The sequence below is a fragment of the Pelmatolapia mariae genome, linkage group LG17, assembly GCF_036321145.2.
Source record: "Pelmatolapia mariae isolate MD_Pm_ZW linkage group LG17, Pm_UMD_F_2, whole genome shotgun sequence".
NCBI classification, from domain to species: Eukaryota; Metazoa; Chordata; class Actinopteri; order Cichliformes; family Cichlidae; genus Pelmatolapia; species Pelmatolapia mariae.
The window spans coordinates 951250-973996 of NC_086242.1; the positions used below are offsets into that span (position 1 = coordinate 951250).

General features: G+C 42.0%; 1 protein-coding gene across 1 annotated transcript in view; it reads right to left on the reverse strand.

The window, feature by feature from the left end:
- Positions 1-22747, reverse strand: part of tmem178bb (transmembrane protein 178Bb) — a 75344-nt gene that overhangs the window by 50310 nt on the left and 2287 nt on the right. The window lies entirely within an intron of this gene.

A 22747-nucleotide genomic window follows, 5' to 3' on the forward strand; every position in this document is an offset into this window, starting at 1 on the left:
AATGAACATCTGAGTGTGCTCATGTTCCTCCTGTCAACATATGCACATGTGCATCTGTGTGCCCTCTGTGGTCTGGAACTATCAGCTCATTATTACAAATGATATTTTTCATTTTCAACAACTTGGCTCTGTAATATAAATAAAACTGCCACACAAACCACACTGTCTTAAATGTCATTTAATGTTTTTAGTGTCGCTCGAGGTCAAACAAAAGTGAGGGGAGAGGAGAAGAATGCATCTTGAACCTAATCATATACATTGTGTTTACATGGATGGTAAATGGTAAACAGACTGGTTCAGGTAGCACTTTTCTACTCTGAGCACTCAAAGCTATCATTCACACACATCCATACTCCGATGGATTCATCAAAGAACAACTTGGGGGTCGTATTGCCCGAGGATGTTTGGCATTGTAACAACCCTTATTATGGCATAGCACCACTATGCCATAATACAATAATGTCCCTGCTACAATAATGTCCCATTATTGTAGCAGTTGAAGAGCCTCCTAATGTGAGTGCAGCGGCAGCCATTACAGCAGAGCATGCTGCTCTCGGTGCGTCTGTTTAGAGAAACTGTACCATTGTAACGGGCTGGAGCGGCGACTACCTAACCCCGCCACATGTATGTGTGACCTTGTATGGTCTTGTTCTGTTAACACCAAATAAAGGTCTGTTGTTCTATTTAAGTGGCTGGCCTCCGAGTTTTCCGGCTAACATCCGCACCACATGCCTGCTGGACCTGCTAGCCGCTCCTTCCTCGCCAGACCGCTGTTGCCAACTGGAGAACCACCAAACTTCTAAATCAGTAAGTGATCTGCGCTACCGTTGAGCTACAGCCACATCTGTAGGGGTGCCTGGCCTGTTATGGTGTCATAATTCATGTTGATTGTATGGATGACGGTACATACAAGAACCAGATTATGTTTGTATGCAATGATAGATCAGTCATTTTGTTATCAGACCACACTGAGTGATAGTCTGATGGTTTTCATCATACTATAGGAAGACCAACCTGTTTCAAAATCAAATGCTCTGTTACGAAGACACTTCCCTTTGTAACACGAATGCACTGCTGGACAGAATTATTGTGTGAGAGCAGTTTACCATATGTGCTTACTCTTTTTATATTGCATCAGTTTATTTCTTTGTAACGTAATGGGTCCGTGCAGTCACAGCAGGCTATCCTAGTGAGACAGCAGCTGCGGGCAGGCCCTACAGCAGATAGATGAGTTCAGTGAGGGGGAACATTAGCATTCTTCTTCATCACTGACTATCACACAATATGAATCTTAAAATAGTGTCTTCATACAAATTTGAGGTGTCCATGTTAATGTGATTTGTAAGAACAACTAATAGTATGTAGAGCTTTTGAAGCCAGGACCATTGGCAAACTCTCTGAGACTGGTGGGGGGCCGAGGGGAATTTAGTCCAGTTCAGCTGGGTTTGGATGTCTAACTGGTCTTCATAAAGTTCAACATATAGTTCACGTACATGCAACAAATACACATCTATCAGTACTGAGCTTCTCAAAAGGTAACGAGGCAAGAGGCTGCCTGGCATCAGCGTGATGATCGGAGCCCACAGATCATCATTTCTTGCCTTTCGCTGTGATGCCGGCTGCAGCTTCTAAAATGTCACAGCAAGCTGCAGAAGGCTGTCTACTAAACCACAAATTCACCTCAACAGGACAGCATGACACCCATGATGGACGGCATCCCTCTAAATGTCTCTGCACTGCCTCATGCTGCAATCAAACTTTAGGGGAACTCTTAATTCCCACTGCTGCTTTTTGCTGTCATGTTGTTGGAGTTTGTAGGGCCTTTACTTTTTCTTTAGAACATCTTTGATCTCAGGCATTCCTGATTACAGAAGAAATAAAATATTCAGCAGACAGAACACAAAAGAATAAAATCAAGCAAAGACCCATTTAAAAATCTATTGGATAAATAATTTTTCACAGCCTAGCATAATAAACTCAATGATATCAAAGGGTTTGTTACATTTTAGAGTTCATTCCATTTCAAAGGTGCGTAGTACTTCAGACCAGCTGCAACAAGGTTAGTGCACTCGTGGAGAATGTATCGTAGCATACACAAGACTGCGATGACTAAACAATAAAACCGGTAGAAGGTTCTATGAAAAAAATCCAAAACATCTTCATTTTACAAACTAACATTTCACAAGATTGGCTGTAGGATGGGTTTTGATCAACCGCACACCAGACGAGTAACATACCGACGACTGTGACAGATCCTCGGTATGTTACGCATTGGGAGGCATGAGAGCGGGTTGGCATGAATCTATACATGTGTTTTACGTGTCACTTGAAAATCAACCTAACAAAGCATTATGTATGTTAATCACTTTGGAAAACTGATAGGGTTAAGGTTAGGGCTAGGGCTGGAATGGACGGCTGGACTCCGCCTAGGGGCGTGGCAAATCTTTGGTATATCACACGTTGGGAATGATAATGAGCATGGAAGAGTTACCCCCTCTAAGTGTTACTACTGCTACTAGTAGTAGTAATATATACACTACTATATGTACTATTGAATATAGTAGTGTATTTCAGTTTCATAATACATGTGAAGCTCACAAGGAGCTAGATGATTCACAGACAGCAGAGCATCTGTAAAAACAGTTACTGGGATTAAAAAGGACATCGATGATGTAAGAAGAATACCAAGCAACCTTCATCTTCTCTTCAGGCTTTCTTACGAGCGCTGTGTTGACTCCTTCACATGCTAAATAGAAAACATTTAACCCGCATAGTTTATGTGAGAAACTTCAGAGTTATTAATCAAGCAGGATTTAGAGACTACACTAAAGTTCTGTTTTGGAAGTCAAACTTCATGGACCTCCTAAAACAAAAAACTGTACGTTGTATAAAACCTGATAATCTGTTACCATGCAATGTTTTTTGACAGAGAAGGGGACTCTAACCAGAAGGGAAAATTAAAATGAAGAACTCTTAGTTCACAAACGACCCTTAAAACCTTTATTTCCATTTGTGGAGTAAAACTGTGGAACAGTTTTCCAGTTTTATTCATTTGAAAAAAATATTTTGAAACCTGTTTTTGGAAGATTTCAAACTTGATGAAACTGATGACTAATGGTACATATAATTGTGCAAATTTATATCTAAACACATCAATCGATAGAGTGTTGAGGATGTGGTAGGGATTAATAAGTACATAATTCTTCCTCCTCCATTTCTCACTTCATGATTGTATCGTTACTGTATGCCATGCAGATGTTTGGTGATATGATTTGCACACATGTGTGTGTTTATTTGTGTGCAAAAGTATTTTTGCATCTGTGCTGTGTCCCATACATAAAATTTTTTAATCCTGTTTAGAAATGCTTCCAGGCCTATAGAGTGAGCCGTATGTGTGAAGCTAAAGCCCAAGCACCTGGCAGGGCACAGGTTGACATTAGTAAACTGCAGCTGCTCTCATGTGCCTGTTTGATTTTCTGATTCATATCTGTTCCAGGGAGCCACCGGCATCTACATACAAGGTGAGACAAAACAGCCCTGCATATCATCTGTACTATCCTGTAGCATACAGTGCAGTATGTAGCTATGCAACTATGAAATAAAAAAATCTGTCAAAAAGAATTTGGTCGCACCATGACAACCACGGAGGTAAAAAGAACCACACAGAACTTCCATCTCAAACAGGCTCCTTCAGCTTTCAGTCGATAAATATGATGAAAAATAAATATTCCTCAAGTAACGCGATTCTCAGTCAAATGAACTTTAAACATTTTGTTGTACATGTACAATGACAATAAAGGACTATTCTATTCTATTCTGTTCTATTGTTAACAAATGTAAACTTTATCAGTAAAAGCAAACATTCATTCATTTTTCATCTTCCTCATCATGGGGTGCACCCCAGACGAGTCACCATCTATCACCGGGCTAACAAAGAGAGACATACAACTATTCACGCTCACATTCACACCTACTGCCAGTTAAAGTGAGCCATGCATGTCTTTGGACTGCAGGTGGAAGAAGACCACTGGATACCCAGGATGTTGGCTCTCACTGCAGTATTGCATCACTTCCTCCTCCTGCTGCAGCACACAGTGGTGATTTCTGTAGCATAATCTGTGTAGCTCAATTAATCACAAGCTTTTACACAGCAGGTTCTCTCACCTCAGTTGAATTCAATTCAATTTTATTCATTTGTCATGGTTCTGCTACTTTTTGTTGAGTTTCGTGTCTTTTATATTATTATGTTCTAACTTGTATAGTTTAGGCTTCGGTTAGTACTGTTTTTATTATCTGTCCAGGTTCCTTCCATGTCCGTCTTCCCCACTATGTTGGTTTTGGTGTTGTGTCTTTAGTGTGTGAGTCAGGTCCACTGTGTCTAAGTCCTTTGTGTGTCTCAGTGGTGTCTCCCTCTGTGTCTTGTCTCCTCTTGGTTACATGTTTCCCACATGCTCGTGTGTCTTGGGTCTGCATCTCTGTACTTCCTGTTTTATGTTGACAGTCTTGCATCCCATGTTCAGGTTGCTTCCTGTCCTTATGTTTATTCGTCTCAGCTGTGTTTCCTTTTCCCTCGTCACCCTCATGTGTATTTAGATGTTTAGCCGTCTTTCAGTCCGTTTCCTTCCCATGTCTCCCCATGCTGCAAGTACCTCGTGTTTACTGAGCTTAATGTTAGCTTTCCCAGTTTAAATTATTGTTTAGTTTCATGTTGTTTCACCTTTGCCCTTTGTTTTGTATTGTTTTACCAACCCTTATTAAACATCGCTTTTTGTTAATATCCATTTCTCTCCTCATGTTTAATTTGTCTGCATTTGGATCCACAACTCTCCACTCCTCACGGTCTCGCTAGCACAGTCCTTACACATATAGCACCAAATCACAAGAACAGTTAACTAAAGGTGCTTTATATTGTAAGGTAAAGACCCCACAATAATACAGAGCAAGCTGAGAAAACCCCAATAATCACAGGACCTGATAAACCTGCTTCCTGAAATAGGGCCCTGGTATATCTGAAAACTGCTTTTACAACGTAATTTTGAAAATATTTCTATTATTAGTTAAATATATTTTTAAAATGTGGTTCCCCAATCAGCCACACAAGAGTAGCTGTGTTAGCTGCTTGTGGCAGTCCAAGTTTGTGTGCTCTGTCTCGTGCTGCTGTCACGTCAGTTGGAGATGGTAGCATGGTGAGGAGTAACCCTGAACACCGCAGCCAAGACCCACGAGCCAGCCTGACACAGAGACACTGACAATGCTTTGCACAAGTCAGACTCACAACAACTCACACTGGAGTGCACCACAACACTAACATGCATGTGTTCATTGTATGTAGTGTGTGGTTGTAGGTGAAATGAACCTCAGAGTTGTTTGGATGTGATTTCACTGGAACAAAGTAACATAACAAACATGCTTACAGTACTGGTCCTATGGCCCAGGGTTTTTCAGGGTTTTCAGGAAACACTGTTAAATGTTCAGTTTCTATGCCATATGTTAGAACAAGATCTAGAGTGTGATTAAAGTGGTGGGTGGGTTCTTTTACATTTTGAGAGAAGCCAATTGAGTCTAATAACAGATTAAATGTTGAGGCTGTCATTTTTAGCATCTACATGGATGTTAAAATCACCCACAATAATTATTTTATCAGAGCTGAGCACTAAATCAGATAAAAAGTCTGAGAAATCAGAGAGAAACTCTGTGTAAGGCCCAGGTGGACGATAGATTATCACAAATTAGACTGGTTTTTAAATTTTTACAGGCTAAGCATCAGGCTTTCAAATGAATTAAAAGTCTGTCTGGGTCTTTGGTTGATTAATAAGCTGGTGTGAAGCTCATGTACCTTTAGTACCTCTTCTAAATAATAATTGGACTGGTATTTTCCCACTCTACTTAAATACTCAAAGCACTTTATACAGTATGTCTAACTCACCCAAGCACTTTCTTTCTACACCCAAGTATTTTCTCTCTAACATTCAGGACACACGCATTATGCAGGCTGGAGCAGCCGGCAATCGAACCACTAACATTCCAGTTAGCAGATGACCTGCTCTACCTCCTGAACCACAGCCAGTGTTACACCGGTCACTAATCAGTTCTACTGGTAATTGGCCAAGTCTGTAGTAATTTTCCTAAACTCGGTGCAGCCTGCAATACTGCTGTCCACAGTATATTTTACTTAATAGACTTCAGCTCTTGGCTGTCAACCATAATACCCAATTAGAGTGATTAGAGCACGCTGTAGGTATTACAGGTGCTGCGCTGCAGTGGTTTGTATCATATCTATCTAATAGACTCCAATTTGTGCATGTAAATGGAGAGTCCTCTTCACACGTTGAGGTTAATTATGGAGTTCCACAGGGTTCAGTGCTAGGACCAATTCTGTTTACGCTACTTCAGGCCCCTCTTCTATGGAACCAGCTTCCAGTTTGGATTCAGGAGAGAGACACCCTCTATACTTTCAAGATCAATCCTAAAACTTCTTCTTATTTTTTTTAAAAGCTTATAGTTAGGCCTGGATCAGTTGACCCTGAATGCTCCCGTAGGCTGGGATTCCCATGATGCACTGTTTCTTTTTCACTCATTATGTGTTTATACATGACTCTGCATTTAATCATTACTTATTATTAATTCCCGGTTCTCTACCACAGTGTGTCTCTATCCTGTCTTTGCCCCCTCACCACCAGCTGCTCACAGCAGAACATCTAGCATCACAAGTTAACCCGCTGCTAATGGATGAGATCCCCCCAAAATGGCTAACTGAAAGATGGATAGTCCCAATCCCCCAAGGATTCCCAGAAGGGACCAATGTCATCTGACTGCAGGCCAATAATCTGCCTGTCGCAACCACCAAATACCTACAGAGAGTAAGACAAGTCCTGAGGAGTCAGCTGAATGAGAAGAACAATATCTGGACAATTAACACATGAACCCTGCTGGTCATCAGATACCATGCTGTCATAATAAGCTCTCCAAAGAAGGAGACAGAATTTACCCACATCAAAACAAGAAAGCGCTCTACCATGCATGTCGGGTTTCACCTCCAAGTCGAGTATCCTGAGATTGTACACTAAGCAGAAGGAAGGAGGCCGTCACTGGATAGTGTCAGAACCACTATCCAAGATGAAATAACAAAGATCCATGAGTGTATTAGGAAGATGGGATCTGTTGGAGCCCCTCCAACAGGAGCCCAGTTTGGGGATCACTGCTCCCTTCACCCTCCACAACCTCTCTAGCTTCTGTCTTAGTCCTTGGTATTTCTTCAGCTTCTCATGTTCTTTTTTCCTGATGTTGCTGTCATTTGATGTAGCTACATCTATCACTATGGTTGTAGTCATGTATATTACACACACACACACACACACACACACACACACACACACACACACACACACACACACACACACACACACACACACATTTTCTAACTTGGTCTGTGAACTGGAAGAGATAACCTGGAACCTCCATCAAGGAGTCACAAAAACTATCAGGAACAAAACTTCTTCCAACTCTTTGATTTTGGGGTTCAGGTTTAGTTGAACATACTGTGGCTACTGTGGTAAGAATTTTCCAGCCTGAGTAATGAGGTTCAAAGTGAAATGGCTGAAGAATGGAGAGAAAACAGGGATGACAACGTTGACTTTGGACCCAATCCTGAAAATAATCAGGGCTTGCATGGTCATCAGTCTGATCAATGCATTTACATTAATAATAAAAACACATAGTTTTTTATAATATTGAACCACTGAACCAACATGTGCATGACCTATATTCAGTGTTGGGGAGTAACGGAATACATGTACCGCCGTTACGTATTCAGAATACAAAATATGAGTAACTGTATTCCGTTACAGTTACCGTTTAAAAAGGTGGTATTCAGAATACAGTTACTTTGGTGAAATAAATGGATTACACGGCGGTACTTTCCTGTTTCATATTGTCGCGGGTCAGGACTGTTTGGGTTTGTTTGACAGCTACGCTCTGTTGTTCCAGGCGGCAGCGTTACGGTTGCCATGGTTACAGGGTGACGCTCTCTCTCTCTCTGCGTGTTTCCTGGGTGAGAGAGCGCTTTTTTGTTGTTGTTGTTGTGCTAAGCTAAAAGGCAGAATGCTACAGGCATGGCTCTAAAGCATGTAGCCTCATGGGCAGTGTAGTCCGTGCTGCAGCGAGAATGGACTGCCATATACGTTATGTGTCTGAGCGAGGGAGGGAGAGAAAGGAAAAGTCCGAGCTGTCACGGAGCAGAAACGGGAGCTGGAAGCATGTAAATATAATAATAACCACTGCAGCCAAGAAGAGTGCCTGACGAGCCCAGCTGTAAGTAAGCTATTAAGACTCAACTGTACACTGTGTTCGTGTTTTCCTCCGAAACAATAAGTTCCGTTGGAGCAGCCTTTCAACGCCTCTCTCTGTCTCTGCTAGCAAAGTTGACCCAGACAACAAAGTAAAGCTAGTTTTCAGCTACGAGCTCGACACGAACCAGACGTATTAGCCAGAGGTCCCTTTACTACGGTTCGGAGCCGCGGACCTTCAGTAACAGTAATAAATCACAGCAATAGTACATTCACGTAGTTGTAAACAGCATGATAATATATTAAGTAATCCAAAGTATTCAGAATACGTTACCCTCATTGAGTAACGTAACGGAATACGTTACAGAATACATTTTGGGGCATGTATTCAGTATTCTGTAATGGAATACATTTTAAAAGTAACCTTCCCAACACTGCCTATATTTATATGCTTTCCTGATTACAACAAGCTGCACCTGTCCTGTTAGTAAATTACCTGCAGCTGGATATCATCTCTTAGTTGGTACCTTGCTCTAAATTGCCTGGCTCTTGGCAGGTTGGCCGTGTTATATTTGAAAGCATGTTTCAAGCTCACTGCATCATATTAAGGTTGAAAATGAAATCATCAAGATGTCATCTAGCAGGTGGGTATTAGGATGATTTCTACAAGCTCCCCGGGTCCATATGGATGCAGATGAGAATACTGAGCTGCAGAACTCTAAAGTCTACTGAAGTCGACTTGAGTCTGAAATGCATTGCTTTCATTAACTGTTTTAAAACCATTTGATTAGGCATTAGGAACACACAAATTTCTGCTGGTTTAAATAAATGCATAACCGCCTGAATAAACAAAGACATAGAACAAAAGCAAGTATAGAATCAAATAATGGAGTGAAGATTTAAGGGAAACAAAGCGGCACGTTGTGAGCCGGTAAGAAGACTGACTGTCATGCATGTGTGTGCATGCGCATTTTCTGTATCTGCTTAGAAGATCCTAGTGAGGAAGGGCAGCTTTACTGAGCTCAACACCTATCTCCACCTGTCAGCAGACAGGCCTCAGCCAATTACTCACAGAGAAATGTGTGTCATTCAAATGTCAGAGGCATTCCAGTGGCACGTGTTGCCTGAACCACATGTCAGGGTGTTAATTAAATGCATCTCACAGGCTGCGTGGATCAAACCTGAGTTAAAAACAACAAAAGCAAAAACCTGCTGAAATGTGCAGGTGTGCCTTGGTAGGGGGTGTGCCTGAGCATATTTCCTGTTGTGTCCTGATGATGCAGGTAGAAGTGTGCGGTGGCTGGTACCCTGGACACGAATTATGGATTTGATCAACTGGTCCCATAACGGAATTGACACCTTCCTGGGCTTGGGAGAGCCCGATTGTCCTGCAGAGACGTTTGCTGCCGGATACTCAATGGTCGGTTGCGTCGTGCGTCTGGCGACACTCTCGATGGAGGACATTGAATGACATCTACCAATTTGGAACCACGATAACAGAGTTCTGGCTGATTGGAGCCGGATCGGACCTGGCTTATCGAATAACAAGAAGCGGCTACAGCTGTTCAAAATCCCATAAGGCTGGCCAACATGATAGACGATTGGCTGTGAGTACTCAGACTGTGTTTTGAACTCAATATGGATAACATCTTGGAGAAGAACAACAGGAATTGAGAGAATTGGTGACCAGTGATGGACATTAGACCAACTGTAAAAATTGAATGCAGTTGTTCACACTAAACCCAAACATTCACCATCTTCACTCATGCGGCTATCCCACTGGCGCCAGCTTAAGGCCTGCCAAGGTCGAAGCTGACTGCAACAACAAAATTCTCCATGACAACAGGATTGTTGTCAGAACTCTATTTATGGACATAACTGTATATGTTATGATTCTCTGTGATCTGAACCTTGTCTCTCATGACTTAAAGTATAGTTGTTACAATTTTTTTACTGACATTTCTCTTGCTATAATGAACACCAAAATACTTTTGTTTGCTGTAATAGTTGCTTGTGTCCATACTGGTCTTCTAATGGAAGGAGCTGAGACAGCTGGAATAAATCCAAATCTTCTGCCATTTAATTCATATCAGTCAAACCAAGTAAGTATTATCTCTAGTACAAGTGTTAATTAACAATTAATTAATTGCAAATTAACAGTTTGTGTTAAATTGTGTTTTTGTGTTTCGTTGATAGAAGGATAACTGCTACGATTAGGTAAGCATGTACTCACACTCATGGTTTTTTCATCGTCACCGTGACAGCAGTGATGAAAAGTTAATATACTAACGTGTATATCTATACACTGCTAATCGAAGGTTTGGACACACATTCTCACTTAATGGTTTTTCTTTATTTTTGCTACTTTCTACATTGTAGATACAAACTGAAGACATCAAATATATGAAGCAACATGCGTGGAATCCTGCACTGTAAACGGCACTGTATAAGAAATTCCAGATTCATGTAAGCAACAAATGGCTATGCTAAATTAAGCGGTATTTACAAGTAAAATAATCACTTATAAAGTTAGAAGTGTCGTTCATGTCTGTATTGGAAACCATGACATCTGCTGAATGAGCCTCCCTGCTCCTAATAGTGCTGGCTATTCTCACACGGACCTCTTTCTGAAAAGCGCATTCAATGTTGATTTAAAGCTACAGATACATGCAAGGTGCAGAACATGAGCTGTGGGGTATTTGGGGGCTGAAATCTACATTCTGGGCACATGTAAACTAACCTTGATGATACTTAAAGTGGAGGAATATGAGGCATTTAAATAACCCATTACAAATGAAGCTTGATCAAACTTTCACTTCTGTTATTTTTCTCTAAGGTTTGTGTATTTGTTTAATGATTGTTGCTGATGCTCACTAATGAAGGTGCTGACACTTGTGTAGGAGCTTTAGCTGAACTCACCGCAGATTTACTTAGAAAGAGAAATAATTTTCATCTTTTTTGCAGGAGTCACCTGGCTTCTCTGCTCTGAGCAAACTGCCCAGAAAACCCCCACCCCGCCAGCAGTGACGCTGTCGTCGTGGGAACAGCATTTTTCTTTCCACGTCTGTTGTCACCCGGAGCAGGAAGATTTGTTGTCTAACCTCCTGACGTTCAGAGAAACATTCATCCTGACCTGCTCTCATCATCTCAGCTCAGCTCAGCCGCCGGCTCAATCTGCCCGAATAACATCTGTCAAACAGTCAATGCGTGTTACCATGACGACACAAACTAGAGAGGGGGGGGGCGTTCTTGATTGTTACAAAGCACATGATAATGAGGCCCTTGTTTAGTCCCCCTTGTGTTAATCAGCAGTTGCAAATTAACAGTCTGTGGTTAGTGTGAGACGATGTTATGAGCAAACAGGGAGCACAAAGCTGATAACTATTGCCTTTCACTGAACACCCTGCCTGGATCCTGCTCCTGCACAATAATGCTCCCTTCATAGGACATAATTCTTGTGCTGTCCTGCAGTCCTGAGCAGTGAAAAGGACTTTCTTGTGTGGCGGAGCAGCTGTGGCTACAGAGCTCCCTTCATCAGCTCTCCCTCCACACAGGCAGCAATTCTTTGGGGCAGGCAGAATAAGGGCCTGATTGATGTGGGCTCTTCCTAGAGGCCCACAGCACTCTGTTGACTTGATAAACCATTGATTAAATGGGCCAGAGGAAGATGAGGCTGGAGAGACACCGCGGGAGAGAGAGCTGCCTTCTAAAGAATGGAAATGTCCACTGATGTGAAATCAAACATGGTTTTTATGCTGAATGCTTCAGGAAGTCTCAGCAGTGCATCCCAGCTCGCTGTAAGTGCACTCTGTTTTGTGAGGTGTCTGGATTTGCTTTGCTTCTTTTATCTTGTATTTTATGTTTCAACTGAACTGCACTGTTTCATTTGTTAGGGTGCATTTACACCACGCTGCATGCTAAAGTGCATGAGCCAGGTGGCCTAAAGATAAAAGTAACAACGTACAAAATATAACTACTTTTTACATTGTAGACACAAACTGAAGAGATCACATATATGAGTGAAGATATATGAAAGTATGTAGCAATGGAAAAACTGATAAATGACTCTAAATATGTTTTATATTTTAGATTCCTCAAAGTAGCCGCCCTTTGCTTTGTTGACAGCGCTCCAAACCCTCAGCCTTCTCTCAGTGAGCTTCATGATGTAGTCACCTGAAATGGTTTCACCTTATCAGGTAAATATGTTGAGAAAATTAGTTTCTTTCCTGGCACCCATTATTCTCGTTTATCTGTGGTTAAACACACACAACCCCCAGATAGACTGGTCCAAGGTCTGTATTGCTGGATGGAGCCTGTCGTGCCATGAGAGCTGTCTACGCTCTGCTACACCCAGTGTCTCATCCTCCGCTCCATCTGAATTTGTCAAGTTACTCAAGTTCCGGTGGTCTATCATGACCTCGCTAAGGTCTTTAGCAAAGACTTAGCGCTCTCCCTCCCTCCACATCGCCAATACCACTGTGGGATAGAGCTGCTCCTTGGTGCTCTACTTCCCACTAGTAGCCTGTACAGCCTGGCCAAACCTAAAAGCGAGGCCATGGAGCGGCATAGCACAGACTCATTAGGAGCCGGAATAATCCATCCATCCACATCGCTGCCTGAGCCACATTTTTTTTCTTCGTGAAGACGAATGATAAGTCTCTGTCCGTGCGTAGACTTTCAAGGATTAAACAAAATCACCATTAAGTATCCTCTTCCACAGCTGTGTTCCGCCTTTGAACTTCTTCAGGGGGCCACTATGTTCACTAAGGTGGATTTAAGGAATGCTTAACATTTGGTCAGGATAAGGGAGGGAGACAGCTTTCAGTACTCACCTCGGACATTTTGAGTACTTGGTCATGCCCTTCGGTCTCACCAACGCCCCAGCAGTTTTCAGGCATTGGTCAATGATGTATTGAGGGATTTCATTAACCACAGTGTTTTCATGTACCTAGACAACATTCAGATTTTTTCAAAGTCTTTGGAAGAACACTGGCAGACCAATCTTGTTAGAGAACCGGATGTTTGTCTAAGTAGAGAAATGTGGGTTTCACATACAGTCTCTCTCATTTTTTGGGTTTATTGTGGAGCAAGGTCAGCTTCAGGCTGATCCGGCCAAGATTAAGGCCGTGGTGGAACGGCCGGAGCCCCAGACTCGGTAGCAACTGCAGGTTTCTTGGTTTCACCAATTTCTACAGACATTTTATTCCAGACTTTAGTGGAATTGCTCTGCCTCTGACATGCTTGACCTCTCCCAAGGTTTCATTTCAGTGGTTCCCGGTGCCACAACAGGATCGGGAGTTGTTGACCATAAAGTTCACACTAGAGTCTGACTGGAGGGGACGGAACAGCCCCTTAATAGCTTATCATATACACATTGGTAAGTTGTCTTGGTAAGGTTATTATTTATACATGCATTCTTTGTGATGTGTGAATTTTGTACAGTGCATCTTTCTATGCAGCCATTGTGTACCTTATCTCTTAGTGTACAAAGGTTGCTGTCCCACAGTACAGCTGCACATGCTCTGTATGTATCCATACAGCGATGGTCTGTGGGAGAAACCATGAGGTCATCAAACATTAATGTTGGCTTTGTAACGACGGGGAAACAAACCACATCTTGATTCTTCCCCCTCATCACTCTCGCTTTCTCACCGTGTCCATCTACTCTGCCTGTGGTTATAGGAGTCACACTGGATGAGTAAGCCTCCCAGAGCTGCTGTCTGCTTCTGGACTCGCACGTTAAAGGCAAAAGAGGAATCGGGTTTGTGTGCTGAGCTGCCGTCATCATTTGTATTGCATTTATATTCTCATTTTCCATGAAAAGACACAAAATGATCATAATATAATGGATCCACTTGACTGGATGTACAACATATTTGGAGTGATTTTCAGTTGCTTCGCTCATGCAGTAGTTTAATGTAATGAGGAGAGAGCGCGAAAGCCCCCTAGTGGAGGATGGAGCCACTACCAATCGATCCCAGAAAAGGCTTACAAGCCGATTAGTAACGTACAGATCGCAGTTCACTGAAAAATAATGAAAATTAATAAGTTTTTTAACAGATTTCATACCGTATTTAGATTGTTTTTCATACTTATGTCAACTTATATGAATTCATATTAACCTTTTTACTGTCAAATCTTGTGAATAACAGCTGCATGGAGTCTTTTGGTGCTGCCTAGGGGGGTCATAGCAGCAGTTTTCCAACCTATCACAATTATTCACAGTTTAAGGTTAACAGTTAGCAGAATGTAAGAAAAAGTCACTGCTCTGTTGTGTGTGTGAACTTCACAGGTTCCTTAATAAACATTATTCTGTAACCCAGTGGTTCCCAAACTTTTTTTGCTAGGCCCCCCTTTTTTTTACAAGAAAAATCTTCGCGCCCCCCCACCCGCGCGCACAAACACATCCTCCAACCACACACACACATATTTTGTTTTCAAACTCCATAGCAGTTTATTTCACACCTCAAACATTTAGTAAACAATTAAGCAAATACAAGTAAACAGCGATAAATTACAGGTAGTAAGAAAATAAACTACTAACTACGTCCGCACCTACACGGGTATTTTTGAAAACGCAGCTGTTTCGTCCACACGTAAACGGCGTTTCAAATCACCGAAAACAGAGATTTTTTAAAACTCCTTTTTTGCGTTTACGTGTGGACGAGGAATACAGAGTTCGTCACGCAACGTCAAAGGTATGTGCCTTTTTTCACGTCACGCTGTGCGCCACATTATTGTTTACATGAGATGAATTGCAGAATGGCAGATAGAGACAAAATACTGTTAATCTGACTATCTGCAGGTTTTACACGCTTACACACGCAGTTACTGTCCCTCCATTTAGAAAGGCAGAGGCGTCACGGTGTGATTATTTTACGTGTAGTTGTTTTTTCCTGTGTAATAATATTCATCATTGCTATCAATACATTTTCAAAAAATGTCTCTCTGTGCAAAATGGGTTCAAAAACATAAACAACTGTGGGATACTGTTTGTCCGTGATTTGGAGAGCCCAGCGTGTGCTCCCGACAGGGAAGACCAATTCTGCAGGGGAGACCTACCTTGGCACTTGTGCAGGTGAAGCCAAAGGGAAGATATGCTTCACCATATTTTCTAGTCTTTGACTTGGAATGAAGTTGGTTTGGAAACATATATGGCGATGCTTCATCTCCTGCTTTGCGTTTGTGTGGGCGCCCCATCAACAACCTGTCCATTATGCTAGCAGTGTCCAAGCATTCTTTTTTTTTTCTTTTCATACCCCGCCCCCCCTGCAATGGCTCTGCCCCCCCCCCCCCCCCCCCCCCCCCAAACACTTTGGGAAGCTCTGCTGTAACCAGTTGTCTGGTTCTATGTGTTAATGCTCAGTATTCAGAAAAATGCAGAACAGATTTTGCTGTACATGAATCTCATATTCTGAATATGATGAAAACCTGGATACACATATTCACAGAGAAACACTGAGTGTAATGGTTTGGCCCATAAATTCCCTTTTCTGTTTATTAAATAAATATTGATCTTTCCTTGGAACTGATTGTGAACTGAAACATGCTGAGTTAACTCCTGATCTTTACTATTTTACAAAACTCTACTGGGATTTCTGTTACGCAGTCAAAGAGCTTCCTGTATTAGTAATAGAGAACATGTTCACACAAAGCCCTTTAAAGGAGAAACAGAGTTAGTTTGTATATGTCAAAATGAGTGAAGCAGCAGAAACCAGGTCATTTGCTTGAAGTCGAACCTTATGTTTAACCTTTGTGCGACAAAACTAGCAAGAGTCTCCTCACCTCACAGCCACTGAGGCTACAGACTCAACCCGACTCCATCTCTGAAATATTACAAAGAGACAGCAAAGGCATGAAGGAGCATTCAGTACACTGGCACTGAAGCTTCTGTCAAATCTCATTACATCTGTTCATCAGGATCATTCTCTACTAAATAGCACAGAAACATCAGATTAGCTTTGTAGCGCTGAAAGTCAAACCTCTCCTGGTGCCTGACTACAGTTCTGTTTGTATGACATTACTGCAGAGTGACACACAAAATAAAGGTCTACCTTATACTGCTCAGGGAAATATTTTTGTCTATGTTTCATTACTCTTGGGGTGTAATGGCTGCACCGGCACCTAACATGAAGTGAGTGAGTTTGCTCAGCCTGTCTTCAGTCTGTGGGTGCACTAATGAGCACAGAGTGCAGCCACATGTGAATAATTTAACTGTTTCCAGGAGGATGAGAGAACTCCTGGCTGTGTTTCCGTGGTCACAAGAAAACATGTTTCACATAAATAAGCTAAATAAAACCTGGATTCTTAAAACGATGGAGGCTATAATAACCTGACACACAGACGCGCCTATGGCCTGGTTACGACCCGGTTTAAATGAGGCAGAAACTGAATCTGAGGCCATCGTTTGTCATCTGCTTGGATATTTTTTACAGTAGTATCATCAAGAACTGATACAATGATTTAGTACTTCACTGGAAGGTAACACAATCAAAACCACTAAAATATATGTTTTTGTCGTGTCCATCTTCAGAAGGCTGCCTGAGGAAACCCAAACCAGCACTAAGCTCCTCACCTTTACTCACATGGCTACCTCTTTCCTGAATTAGTAAAAACAAAGTTTTGCTTCCTGAGTTTAACCAAGAGAATCAAAAGAGGGCGTGTCACTCTAGTACTGGCCAATGACAGACCAGGAGTTGGGCCTTTCACTTTCTCATAACATTGCAGGTATGAGAATGGGTGGATGGATGGAGTACTTGTTGAAATGTTACCAGCGTCACTGACTTTCAGGTGTGCTCCTCTTTTATCGTCCTCTAATTGCAGAAATCATTTTGACGTTACAGTTTCGGTTTTTGACACCGAGCAGGTCTGTGATATCAAGTTTAAATAGGAAACTTGTTATTTTATTGTCATTAAAATTAGACCTCATAGACAGTTTCCATCACAAAAGTGCCACACCCACCTGCCAAACCCTCCATGTGTCTATCAAATGAGTAGTTCAGCCAGTGGGCTCATTTACAAGGAACCTGTGAGATACCTTTAACCTCCCGTAGTATCTAATTTAACCCTCCCCAGGTCTCCTGGGGAATCGAGTAATCCAATCCGAGGCCTTTCCCTGCTGTTTCTGCTTGGACAGGACTGTGAATGTCTTTATGAGGAACTGAAAGGCCTTTTCCTCACAGGGTGACGGCAGATGGTACAGGAAACCTCACTCCCCCACCCCCACCACACTCTCTCTGTAATCCTCCCCTCCATGTTCATCCTGTTCTCCACAGCCATCATTGGTTTTCTCTTTCTTCTCATTTTCTGTCTCATGCCACTTTTTAGCTGATGTTTGAACATTGTTGTTTTATCTGTCCCTTCCTTAGGACAGACAAAGCAGCAGAGTGAGCTGCTTCCATAGCAGTACATCCCCAGCAGATCGCCCACCATGCCCACTCACTGTAACCAAGATCATACAACACACATTTGGATTATCAACATCACACACACACACACACACCATGTTTTCACATCCTTGTGGGGACATGTAGTTGACATAATACTTTCTCTAGCCGCTTACCCTAGCCATCAAAAATAAATGCCTAACCCACAACCTAAACCGTAACCTAACTGTAACCTTGACACTAAAACCACATTTTGAGTCTGAAGAAGTACCTTTAAACTCGTGAGGACGGGGATTTTGTCCCCATAAGGGTTGTTGGTCCCCACAAGCATAGTAAATTTCCAATTGTTTGTCCTCACAAAGATATGTAAACACGTATACACACACACACACTTTTTGTATGTGTGTGTCGTTTGATATAGACTTACAGACTGTGTCATTCAGACTCCACCTGAATATGCTTTGTGAGGTTTGTTGTAAAGAAATAATTTATAATCACTTGATAAGTCGTCCTCTTACTGTAGCCGTTGACCTCATACCTCATCGTCTCTGCCCTCTTTCCATAAATCTGCATAATGATGCAGCCTGCTATTATGGAAGATGCTGGAAAATGAGGAGATGAAGGGATGTTGCTGATCTGGCTAAACACTGAGCGCTGAAGCAATATTAGAGCACATGCCAGAGAGATGAATAAGGACCAAAACATTAGTCTCAGATCTGTTAAGTTTGAAATTAAATGTGAAAGGCAATCAGATTTGACCGTGCAAAGTGATGGACAGGTTATGATTCATGTCTTATATTTAACAAGTTCTATATTTATTTTTTAAAAAACAGCATAATCTATTTAAAATGGACAGGACACGATTCATCAGTGTTTTGATGTGTGTCCAATAACAAGGATGCAGAGCAATGAAGAAGCAGCAGTATGTGGTCACTTTGTGTATTTAGTATCTTGTCCAGAGACACGTTGACGTGTGTGTGTGTGTGTGTGTGTGTGTGTGTGTGTGTGTGTGTGTGTGTGTGTGTGTGTGTGTGTGTGTGTGTGTGTGTGTGTGTGTGAGTGTGTGAGTGTACACGCTCACTGGGAGCAGCTGGGTGACCCTTAGTACAAGTTTATGCACCAAAGCAAACACAGAGGAGACCTCATCAAAGGGCTACTTTGGCGTTTCAATCTCTCACCTGGTAATTGTGAAAAAACTTTAGATATTAGCACTATAAAACTTGAGCTCTTTGTTTTTTAAAATATCCAGGTTCATATTTGGTTATTCAGTTAATTTATACTGTACTTTAGACCAATAACAAGTTTCCTATTTAAACTTGATATTACAGACCTGCTCGGTGTCAAAAACTGAAACTGTAACGTCAAAATGATTTCTGCAATTAGAGGACTAGTTAATCTTCATAAATGTGGAGAAAGATTCTCCTAAAAGTCGATCATGAATTAACTGAGGTTAACAACATTTGTTGGAAAGCTCAGTTCAGTTTCACGAGCCACACCCTGATTACTAACAGGCCTGTTGAATCAAGTAATAGAACCTCTCTGACAAAGTAAAGCAGGCTCAAAGATCTCATACAGCTACACATAATTTCATGCTTTAAAGAAACAGCTGTAAAACAAAGTGACAGCTTTCAGTCTGGAAAGAGTTACAAAAAATTTCTAAGGCTTTGGGACTCCAGTGAACCAAGATGAGAGCCATTATCCACACATGAACCTTCCCAGGAGCGACCAGCCTACCAAAGGTACTCCAAGGGTTTATCAGAAACTCATCCAGGAGGTCACAGGAGAACCCAGAACAACATCTAAAAACGTACATGTCTCACTTGCCTCATTTACAGTCAGAGGTCGTGATTCAACAATAACAAAGAGCCTGGGCACAATGGCATCTGTGGGAGAGTTCCAAGGAGAAAACCACTGTTGACCAAAAAGAACACAAAGACTCGTCTCGCATTTGCAAAAAATTCAAAAAAGAAACATGTTGATGATCCCCAGGACTTTTGAGAAAATATTCTGTAGATTCGTGAGGCAAAAGTTGAGCTTTGTGGAAGGTTTGAGTCCTGTTACATCTGCCATCAAACTAACACCATTTCTGAAAAGGACATCAAACTAACAGTCGGACATGATGTGTGCTTGTGTGATCGTCTGGGACTGCTTTGCTGCTTCAGGGCCGGATGACTTGCTATAATTAATGGAGCCATGAATTCTGCTGTCTAACAGAACATCCTGAAGGCAAATGTCCAGCCATCTGTCCTGAAGCTCAAGAGGACTTGGGTTATGTAGCAAGTCCACCTCTGGATGACAACAAAAACCAAATGGAGATTTTTGAGTGGCCGAGTCAAATTTCAAATGTAAATGATTGAGATACTTTGGAATGATCTTAAACAGGTCGTCCATGCTGGAAAACCATCAGTGTGGCTGAATTAAGACAATTTTGCAAAGCAGAGAGGGTCAAATGTCCTCCACAAGGAAGCGAAACTCATTGCTAGTTACTGCAACACTTACAGTTGTTGCTGCCAAGGGTGGCACAACCAGTTATTAGGTTGTATTGATGCATGCTCAGTCATCCAGGTAAGTAAATCCCAAAAGGTTGATTCTGTTCGTCTGGACGTTGTCAGTGGGAGAAACGTTTTGTCATCATCAGGTGACTTCTTCAGTCTCAGCTGACTGCAGGTTTCAATCTTATAATCAGAACATTTGCACAATGACTGAAACCAGCCCACTGAAGGAACAATGGGCTGGGAGGTCAGTTCCTTGATCATTAATATCCAAATTGCCGTGATGATTGATCAATAACCACGAGTATCACTCACAGAGAGTTGGGGAATGGCTGCAATCACAGCATTGTAAGATGGTGACAGATGTACCCTTAGGCCCCCTCCTCCATTCAGAGATGGTCTTTCCCTTTTCATGTAAATGGCTTCCTTGACTCCGTGTCCAGGATGTGTACATCCTCATCATTGAAAGAGTGATCAACAAACTGGCCTCACAGCCCATTGTTCATTCAGTGGTGCTGGTTTCAGTCATTGTGCAAATGTCCTGATTATAAGGTTGGAAACCTGCAGTCAGCTGAGACTGAAGACGTCACCTGATGATGATGAAACGTTTCTCCCACTGAAAACGTCCAGATGAACAGAATCCACCTTTTGGGAACTACTTACTAGGTTTAGGGGCAATTACTTTTTTTACATTTTGAATACTCATTTTTTAATATGATTTATGTTTTCTTATTTCTTAACATCACAAAAATGACATTTAAACAGGCGTTTGTACACAGCCATAAAAGGCCGCTGCGGTATGCATGATCTGATATCGTCGTGTTGGTGTTGTTCCCAGATCATCATACTAAATGTTGTTCCAGGATCAACATTGCAAGTGACATTGTTGTGACGTCATACTTTTGCGACTTCGGAAAAAACCGCCGTAAAACAAAAAACTGTACTTAAGCTGCGAGAAACCGCCTCTGTCCGCCTCTGACCCTGACCCTGACCCTAACCCTTTAATAAACGGTAAGCATAATTGATATTGTCCTTGCAACATTGGAATTTCATAAATGCACGAATGGCTTGGCGCGCAAAAGAATAACGTCACAACAATGTGATTGGTCACTTGCAATGTTGAACCTGGAACAACATTTTCATGATGATGTGGGAACAACACCAACACGACGATATCAGATCATCGGGGCCGCTGTCATCATCCTACTGGGGTGCCTGTCTGGTGTTCCCACTGAACTTTTATACTTTTAACAGTAGTATTAGTAATACCAGTATCACTAAAAGAATTGGCAGTGATTGTATTTGTGGTGTAGTTGCAGCAGTAATATGGTAAAATATGGTACTAATAGGTTGCTGCTTGCAGGTGTCACTGCTGACTGTGTCGTTGTAAAGCAGCTGCATGTAGCTACAGGAGTTGTTAGATGATCACACAACTGTACATGCATCGTGCATGGATTTAAGTGTTTATGTCCACAGCTACGTCCTTATTGATCCATTATGGTGAGGTGACACTCAGAGGCATCATGGAGACAAACCACACATAGTTTTCCAAGCTGATGGAGATGGAACAGATCAGAGCTCTCTATGGAGGCATTCATCTGATCACTGAGTGCTCTGACTGTGGGCTGCCCATTACTGCAGATGGTAGGCCATCAAGGCCATTCAGGCATCGTCAAAGGAAGGCACAGCTGCAGCTCACACACACATATGCACATATCACCACACACACACACACAGTCTTGTTCCATTTTTGACTCGAGCCAGTAACTTCCATCAGAAAGCTCATCCTCCTTGCCTTAACACGCAGCTCGCCTGTGAAGCACAGTCAGAGGCAGAAGGACGGACCTGGACTTTGAATATACAAATCATGGTGGGTGTTTGTTTAAATGCAGGAATTAGCATTTGCATAAGCAGTAACTAAAACTACCATGTCTCATATGGTCCTCATAGGTTTAGCCTGACTCTATTTTGATAAATAAGCTACACTTTATAATTGCAAACAAAGGTGACATGACTCCATAATGCAGCAGTTTACACATTCTTCTAACGAGCAAAAGATCCCAGGATCACAAACAAATCCCTTATATGTGAAGCTACGCTGTGTCAATAAGGGAGTAACTTGGCTCCAGTTCCTGTTTATGAAGTAATATGGACAGTACCACAGTCTGTGCTATCCTGACCATCTGCACATACTTGTTGTACTATAGCACAGTTAACATTTTTGATTTGCAATGCTGCATTCCTGGTCACTGAGCCCATGCTCATTCACAGAGTGTCACATACTGCTCTTTAGCTCCTTTCTTAACAAGCAACTCTTCCTGTTTCACGCTGAGTGCTTGGCAAGCCCATGCACATCCTGAAATGATTATGTCATATTTTGCAGGAGCAGGTTCACACACACGCACACACACTGCTGCTCGGCGTCATCGTCAACATGCAAATAGCATGACAACAGGCCCTAACCCTGAGCCATGCCCGTGGAGCAACATGAGCTTCCAAAACAGGATGATTTATATTGTTCGATCAGTGACCACAGAGCAGCCTAAATCCTTTCCTGCGATTCATGTTCCAGCACATCCATCGT